This window comes from Euphorbia lathyris, chromosome 4, assembly GCF_963576675.1.
Source record: "Euphorbia lathyris chromosome 4, ddEupLath1.1, whole genome shotgun sequence".
Classification (NCBI taxonomy): Eukaryota; Viridiplantae; Streptophyta; class Magnoliopsida; order Malpighiales; family Euphorbiaceae; genus Euphorbia; species Euphorbia lathyris.
In genome coordinates this window covers 32858541-32867600 of record NC_088913.1, presented here as the reverse complement: position 1 = coordinate 32867600, position 9060 = coordinate 32858541, and the positions used below count along the sequence as shown (strand labels likewise).

The following is a 9060-nucleotide window of genomic DNA, read 5'->3' as shown; positions in this document are numbered from 1 at the left end:
GGAAGGCATACTCGAGATGTGAGGGTAAGGGTTTTAGTTCGGGTCTAGATAATGGCACAGTGGGTATTTCAGGTGGTTCTTGATGAGTGGGAACAGTAGGATCTGGAGGAAGTGTAGGCAAGTTGGTTTCAATGGAACAGCCTGTTCCTTCACATAAGTTCACCTCTCCTCCCAAGAGAGTCTCCAGAGTGTCCTGTTCCTATTCCTGCAAAGTAGAAAGACTTTGAACATCATCTAAGAAACAACATGTGTCATCAATAGTGTTAGCTCGTCTCATCGCCTCATTCATTTTGAAAATGATTTCTTCTCCATTAATTCTCAAAAATAATTGTCCCTCTCCCACATCGATCAATGCTTTACCCGTTGCTAAAAACGGTCTACCTAGGATAATAGAAACATGCAGGTCCTCATCTATGTCCATTATGAGAAAATCAACAGGTAATATGAATTTTCCTACATTGACCAACACATCTTCCACAACTCCCCTAGGGTAACATACTGATCGATCGACCAACTGAATAGACATTCTGGTTGGTTGTGGTTCCCCTAATCCTAGCTTAGCATACACAAAATATGGCATAAGGTTTATGCTAGCTCCTAGGTCACATAGTGCGTTTTCAATATTTAACTTGCCAATCGAACAGGCAATAGAAAAACTCCCTGGATCTTTTAGCTTTTTCGGAAGCTGCTGCTTGTTCTGGAGTATTGAAGAACAATCCCTGTTGAGTTGGATCATTGAGATGTTTTCCAGCTTTTTCTTGTTTGACAAGATGTCTTTCAGGAATTTTGCATACGCCGGCATCTGGGCAAGTGCTTCCACGAAGGGAATGTTGATATGCAACTTCCTTAAGGTGTCGAGCACCTTATAATTTTGTTCTTCCAGCTTCTTGTTAATTAACCTCGTTGGATAAGGTACAGGTGGAACATAGGGTGGAGGTGGCTTGTACATTTTTCCTCGTTCCTCCTGATCTTGATCACTGGTGGATTTTATCCCGACGGTTTCTTCTTGACTAGGAACAGTTTGTTCCTACTCTCCTTCAGCATTTTCGGATGTTCCTGCACACTCAGCATTTTCATCAGTAGATACAGTTGGTTGTGTTTGCTTACCAGATCTCAGAGTGATGACCATGACATCGCCCTTGGGGTTTGGCTCTGTGTTGCTAGTTGATGGACCTGTGTTTCCATATTTTTAATTGACGCTTGTGTCTGCTTCATGAACTGCATCATCATTGTCTTCATGTCTCTGGCTCTACGTCTTCCTTGGGCGGAACAGGTTGTTTATAATGCTGCTGAGGTTGCCTCTGGTAGTGTCCTCCTTGTTGTTGTTGATATCTTGGTTGTTCCTACTGATTAGGCTGGCCTGTCCATCCGAAATTTGGATAATTTCTTGTTGCTGGGTTGTAGGTGTTTGAGTACGGATTTGGTGGATTTCTTTGATTATACCCGGCATAATCACATTCTCCCTGCTCACCTTTCCCTTGTTTAACTCCAGGGCAGTTGATGTTGAAATGACGCCCTCCAAAAAAATCACATATGTCATTAAACGGCGGTTCGTTGTGAATTGACGACACATTTATCTTGCCGAGCTGTCTGGCAATCTGTTCCACCTGGCTGGTTAATTTTGACACAGCATCATCATTTCCTGTTCTTTTTCCTTCACTCCTGGAGGAGTGCCAGTTATAACTCGTGCTTACTACTCTCTCAATAAGGTCATACAAGGCTTGTGGTTCAAGATCTTCAGGGTTTCCATTGGCAATGGATTCGATCTGGATTTTATAAATGTTGGTCACTCCATTGTAAACTTCTGCACTTGCATCCACATGGGGATGCCATGATTGGGTACCCTTCTTAGTAGTTCCTTGTATCTTTCCTATGCCTCGGCTAAGGATTCATCATCTTCTTGCACGAAATGGGATACCTTGTTTCTGAGTTTAATGGCCTGTCTCGGTGGAAAATATTTCATCAGAAATGCGCTGCACCTTCCTTCCCAAGTGGGGATCGTTCCTGGTTGAAAGTTTCTCAACCTGTTCTTTGCTTTATCTTTTAGAGAAAAGGGAAACAGCTTTAGCCTGATAACATTGTCAGAAACTCCTCGGTTTGATCTGAAAGTGATGCACAGTGTTATGAACTCCTGGATATGCCCATTTGGATCTTCCGACTGGTATCCATTGAACTATACTGCTTCCTGCAACATTTGTATCATCGATGCTTTCACCTCAAACATGTTGTTTCCTTCGTTGGGCAACACAATACACGACGAATGTCCTTCCGTGGTTGGCCTCGAATAGTCTCTGATTCTCATAACAGGAGGATTGTTATTCTCTCCTTCTTCCTCTTCATTTGGTTGAACTTGTTGTTCGGGTGGTACCCTTCTAGCCATCCTTCTTTCTCTTTGTCGCTCTCTTTGTCTTGCACGTCGAGCTCCCGCTCGGTTTCATCTACACGTTCTCTCTAACTCGAGATCGATAGGAAAAATAGGAGGTCCAGCTCTGCGCATAAACAGTTAAAGAACTCCTTCTGGCTGCACTATTTAGCAAACAGATTAAAAACACCTTGTTTCACAGAAAATTTCGTATAAAATTTGTTGCTTTCAATCCCCGGCAACGGCGCCAAAAACTTGTTGTCTCCTAAATGGACTCTAGCAAGTGCACTATATACAAGTAATAAAGTGATAAGTCAAGTATCGTATCCACAGGGATTGAGGACCAAAGTTTACAAGAAATACGTTGCAGAATAGGGTGTTCGTGGTGTGTGACTCCTTTATATTGATAGATGTTGAGAAATGTGAAGACTTGTGACTATACGAACGATTTCACGTATAAAAATGACTACTTGATAACGATAAACAGGTAGAACAGGCTAAGCACAGCGGAACAGGTTACCGTAAGCTTCTAACAACCTAATAAGTCATAAATGGTGCAATTGAAGTCAAGGTTTCTGCTTTAACTCTCACTTAAGTCAACTCTCGTGTGTTCTTAAGATTCTAAGACTTACTAAAACCAATAGCGTCCTAAAGGTTTGTTCTTTCTTGCATTAAGATTGAAGCAGCATTTCAAATGAGAAAACCCTTGATAAAACAACCTATTATTTCTGCTTCGGGGTTAGATGCTTGATAGAGAGTTCGGTGAAGATGAAAGCAGTGTCCTAACATTCATCTAACACAGGTATAAATGCATAAGCACTGAAATATAAAACCTCATCGAACACTTCATACATTAACACCATTCATTCATTGATAGACTTAGAAAGCTTACATTACCGGCCCCGATTGGCCGCGCCTATTCAAAAGGATTACGCACTCATACTGGCGAGTGAGCAATCTGCTAGTTCAAAGCTCTGAAACTCCATCTATGGAGCTTTCTTTCTTTCAATTAAAGTCTATGCTTTTCTTTTCCAAAAGATCCGCTCCCCTATCTTTCCTTACTACATCTATTTAAAGGAAAGGCCAGGGTCAAAACGGTACCAGAAAAGTATCCGATCAAAATATATTACAGAACAAAGTCAATTGTTCAGAAATCTAAAATTGCTAAAAGTAGTGAAGATCATTTTGACCCTTGAACACTCAAGGGCCGAGCTTTCCTTTCATCATGTTGCTTTACGCCTGCACTTATCCGCCTCTTTATCTGCAGCTACTGCCGTACCTACGTCCCGTCTAGTCGCTGTCCATCATCAGAAGTTCCGGCGTTTGACCGCTGGATCAAAGAATGGCTCAATCCCCTATTGGTATGTGCGAACAGGCTGCTTCCAGTCTGTTCGGCTTAAACTTTCCTTATCTGCATAAAAACACCCATAAGACCTTCCTTCTTGCAATAAAACACAACAAACACCCTTAATTCATTATAATTAATACGTTAAAATGTAGTCAATTTCATGCCTAACAACACGCTGGTTCCAACCACTCTCCTTTGCGTTTTGAAGATAAAAAATCTGCTCCCTAATCTCGACAGGGATTCGCGAATCTCGGTAGGATCAGCAGTTTTGTCAGCACAATTTACACATGTTTTAATTCAAAGAATCGCGTCTGTTCGGGTGGATAGAAATGTCTTTTCACAGCGGACACGACCCTTAAACACGACTCTTCAAAATCTATAAATAAAGAGTTGATTTCAGAGTTAGTGAGAGTTAGACTTTTAAGATTAGTGCAGAATTTATGTAGAAATTCTGAGTCAAGACGATTCAGAGTTAGACTTCATTCTTGTAAAAGCAATCTGATGTACACAAATTGTTCTTAGATTACTTACAAATATAGTAGCAATTAGATTTAGATTAAGGTCTGTTCGAAAACTAGTTTACATTTTGGTAGTAGAAACATCATCTCTATTCCGAAGATTCAGCGAGAAGATCAAGTAGCAGATTCGACCCCGGAGCCTGACAAACTCTAACGAGGTTTGAGGAAAGGATTGACGACCTGAAACTCACTAATTCCTCTTGAATGCTTCCATGCTTTTTGTTCTCCGTAAACTTGTATCAATTTACACTTCATCTAATAAAAGTTCATGCAATTCAATATATCCTTATGTAGTTACTTTGGTAAATGATCCGAAGTAAAGTTCTGGCGTTTTCATTAAAACGTAGTTAAATTCATATCTTACAAGGAAACTTTGTTGAACACTTAGGCAAGTTCATTCTTACGGACGGTATGATCGTTGGGTCAGCTTATCGAAAATAAGTATAAACTTGGTCAAGGTAGAAATCTACTCAACGCCAGGGGGGTTCTCTACGGTTCAAAGCCTTTTAATTGAAGGAATTTACTCTTATTACATACTTATAATTTTTACAAAGTTTAAAGTTAGTATCTTTGCTTAATGCAAACGAGTACAACTCTTCTCTTATTTTTAACGCTAAATGTTTCTGTCTTGTAATATAATCTGAAGACAGAATTGATTTCTAACATTCTACATATATTCTAATCTGATTCTTAGTAATTCAATCTCAAAACCAAATTCAATTTACGATTTTCTATTAAATAAACCTAAAGACTTATTTAAACTATATCAAAATAAGTTTTTGTGAAAAAACGTTCCTTGTAGGATCGATATCTTTTTATTACTACAAGCGAAACCGTGCACTTGCGGAAATCGCTCAACAAGTTTTTGGCGCCGTTGCCGGGGAACGCCAAATTTTTTTAGAAAAATTTAGATTTTTCGTGTTTTATTTCGAATCTAGGTTTATACATACTTATTTTAACTTTTATATTTCATTTATTTCAATTTACTTACATATTTATTTTTCAATTTTGTTTTGAAGGTAGTTTCGATTCGTGTAAGATTTCAAGTTCATGCGCAGTTCTCGAAGTTCGGGCATTCCACCAAAACCATTTGATCCATAAATTGAAAAGACAATTAAGAAAATAAAGAAAGACAAGAAAAACAAAGATAAACAAAAATCACAGCCTGAAAATATGGCAAATCCACCTACACTCATGGAATACTCTAGGCCAGGAGTTGCCGGTGTAACCAGTAGCATAGTTAGACCCCTAATAGTCACACACCAATTTGAAATTAAGCCAGCTTTGCTTAATATGTTACAAAATAATGTGACATTTTATGGACTACCTAACGAAAATCCAAACACCCATTTGACAAATTTCTTAGAAATTTGTGACACTTTTAAAATGACCGATGTGCCAGCCGAAGCAATCAAACTTCGACTCTTTCCTTTCACTTTGAAGGATAGAGCCAAAGATTGGTTAACTTCTATGCCAGCCGCAACATTCGGAACTTGGGACCAATTAGCCCAAGCATTTTTATCAAAAATTTTCCCTTTAGCAAAAACAGCAAGAGTCATAAAAAAGTTAACATCTTTTACACAATATGATAATGAAACTCTTTATGAGGCTTGGGAACGTTTTAAGGAACTTCAATGTTTATGCCCACACCACCAATTACCCGATGCACTTTTAATGCAAACTTTTTATAACGGAATAAATCCTACAACTAGAGGTTCATTAGATGCTATGTCGGGAGGGTTATTTATGAAGAAGACATCCGCCGAAGCAAGAGAACTTTTGGAGGAAATGGCAATCAACAGCAGTATGTGGCCCGCGAAACGTGGACACATACCAGTGGCAAAACCATCATCCTCAACCACATCACCAGTTAAAGGTATAGTGAATCTCGATCCAGTCGTGATGTTACAAGCTCAATTTTCTGCCTTATCGCACAAAATTGATAGGTTTATGGCACCGTGCGATACTAATGGTAATCCAATCCCAACGGATGTGGGTTACGAAGGTATGGATGAGATTGAATAGGTAAATTTTGTCCAAGGGCAAAACCAAACTCATAATCCTTTTTCTAGTACTTATAATTCTGGATGGAGGAATCATCCTAACTTTAATTGGAAAGATAATAATAATGCAAGTGCTAATCAAAATCGTACCAATAATTATCAAAATCAGTCAAGAGATACGATTAGCACTTTATCTTCTAAAATCGACAAATTTATAGACGCTATCGGTGGTAAAGTAAGTAGCCATGATGATGGTTTTAAACGCATCGAGAACAAATTCGATCAACTTATTAAAAATCACTCGTCTAGCATCCATAATTTGGAGGTTCAAATAGGACAAATTGCTAAATCAATTCCATCCCGAAAAGAGGGAAGTCTTCCCAGCCATACGGAAGAAAATTCGAAAGAGCATGTAAAGGCTATCACTCTTCGTTTAGGGAAAAATTACTTAGGTCCGGAAATGCCCGGAGATTCAACTAACATTATGCAGGGAACTGATTTACCAACAAAATCCAAGGAAGATACTTTAAATGCAAAAAGTGTTAGGGATTATTGTCAGTTAATCAACTGTAGCGCAGCGGAATTGCGGTTTAAAATTTATTTCTAATCCCTTTAGTTTGATCTTTGTCAGTTAACCATTGATTAAATAAAACCTTTTGATCCGTTTAAGGATATAAATATACCTGGACTGTCTCTTCTAGAGACGGCTGAAGAATCCACAAGGTAGTAAGATCTCCGTAGTCAGGTGCACGAACAGCTATTGAGCTAGAACTGGTGCTAGCCGAAGAACGAGGAAGAACTGGAGAGATTCTGATATTAGCCAAAATTCCCACTTTGCAATGTTGGGTCGCTGTGTCGAAAATCAAATGTGATTTTCTTCTATGGCCGCCATACACATATATTAGTTAATTCCATTGTTTTAGGTTTTAGGCTTTTATTATATATAGTGTAGTTATTCCTAAACCTAATTGGTTTAGGGTTGATTGGTTAATTACAAAACTAATCTAATCCTAACATAATCACTTAAATAAATACCAATAGTATTTATTCTATGCAATTAGTTACAATTAGATTAAATTTAATTACCCCAATTAAATAAATAACACTAATTAATAAATTGACGTATTAGTTTGATTAATTATTCACGAATGCAATTTCATTAATTTACAAATTAATTAATTACATCCCGTAAACTAATTAACCAATTAAATACTCAACGCCTAAATCCATTAATCAATTACATTGATACAAAGTATCAATTAATCAATTAATTAACCACCAATTAATTACCTTGACATTTTACTGTCAACCAATTAATTAATCTCACCCCTCCAGTGTACCGTTCTATAAGTTCCAACTCAGATGTTCAATGTGCACGATCCTATGGGACTGTCCTTAGCTAGCAGTGGGCTCACGACCCACAGACAGTAAGTGGGTTCTAGCAAACCATTACTGCCCCTAACCAATACAGCTATTTCAGCAGTCTAAAGATGCAGAGACCCTGTAGTTATCTCTTAACTTCTTTTACCATTTGATATCGATATTATAAACTAGAGGCATGGTGGCTGTCATCCTCTCTGATGTTTATGATATTTCTTGATCTTAAGTAGATTAATGAATCAGATAAGTAAACTACTTATCTGGGTGTGGCCACACACTTATCAATCTCACTTATCAAGTGGCCTATGATATCATCTCAGTATTATATGAGTGGTAATTCCATCACTTCACTATCAATACCAATGCGTTCACCTGTTCACCCAATCATACCCGTATTTGGCATCCTGTTACAGACCTGTTAGGCGTATGTCAAAGTGAACCGGATCCCACATTGATATTATAATGAAATCTAGTCTGAAGACAGTTAGAGACCTACTTAAGAAAACTAATGACACAACCACCATGTAGTTTTCTCGGGCGGATCGATCCAGTCACATGTATACAACATGTACCCATATTCACAACTGACTTATCAAGTGCTATGGCTAGTATCAATTACTACCATACAGTTGTCGAATATACAAGTCTGTGGTCCTAATCATTCCCATGATAGAATAGACTTGGGATATGGTTTTGCGATTATCAATCAATGGATTCTCTATTCATATTATAGCACAAGATATAAATGAACTAGATTAATGTCTTTATTAATGTGACACAAATACATTTTATAAGAACCAATGCCTATGAACTAGGGCACACCAACAAAAAGTTCACCATTAGATGCTAGTACAAAAACTTTTGTACCCAAACCACCTTTTCCACATAAAGTCCGAAATAATGACTATGACAAACAACTTTTAACATTTTTGGACAAACTTAAAAATTTGCATATAAATTTAACATTTATGGATGCGATAACGCAAATTACTAACTATGGTAAGTTTTTAAAAGATTTGATTTCTAAGAAAATCAGTTGGGAAGGAATTTCATCCATATCGTTAACAGAGGACTGTAGTTCAATAGTGTCGAGTAATTTGCCCACAAAACTCAAGGATCCTGGATGTTTCACCATCCCGTGTAAGTTGGGAGACATTGAATTCCCAAGTTGTCTTTGTGATTTAGGAGCAAGCATTAACTTAATGTCGTTGTCTATTTTTAATAAACTAGGTTTAGAAGAAGATATCAAGCGTACCAACATGGTTTTGCAATTAGCGGATCAAACCACTAAGAAACCATATGGTATAATTGAGGATGTTTTAGTCAAAGTCGATAAGTTTATTTTTCCTACCGATTTCGTTATATTAGACTTTGCATATGACGTTAATTGTCCACTAATCTTTGGTCGATCGTTTATGAATATGGGACGTGCATTAATCGATGTATCGG

The 9060-nt window shown here is 37.8% G+C and overlaps 2 non-coding genes across 2 annotated transcripts; one reads left to right on the top strand and one right to left on the bottom strand.

The window, feature by feature from the left end:
- The first annotated feature begins 1826 nt into the window (after positions 1-1826).
- On the top strand, positions 1827-1933 carry LOC136228205 (small nucleolar RNA R71). Its single transcript, XR_010688537.1, has one exon. It is a non-coding gene; the product is annotated as a small nucleolar RNA R71 (small nucleolar RNA).
- A 3846-nt stretch (positions 1934-5779) lies between these two features.
- LOC136228161 (small nucleolar RNA R71) lies at positions 5780-5886 on the bottom strand. The gene has a single exon (XR_010688495.1). It is a non-coding gene; the product is annotated as a small nucleolar RNA R71 (small nucleolar RNA).
- Between the last annotated feature and the right edge of the window lie 3174 nt (positions 5887-9060).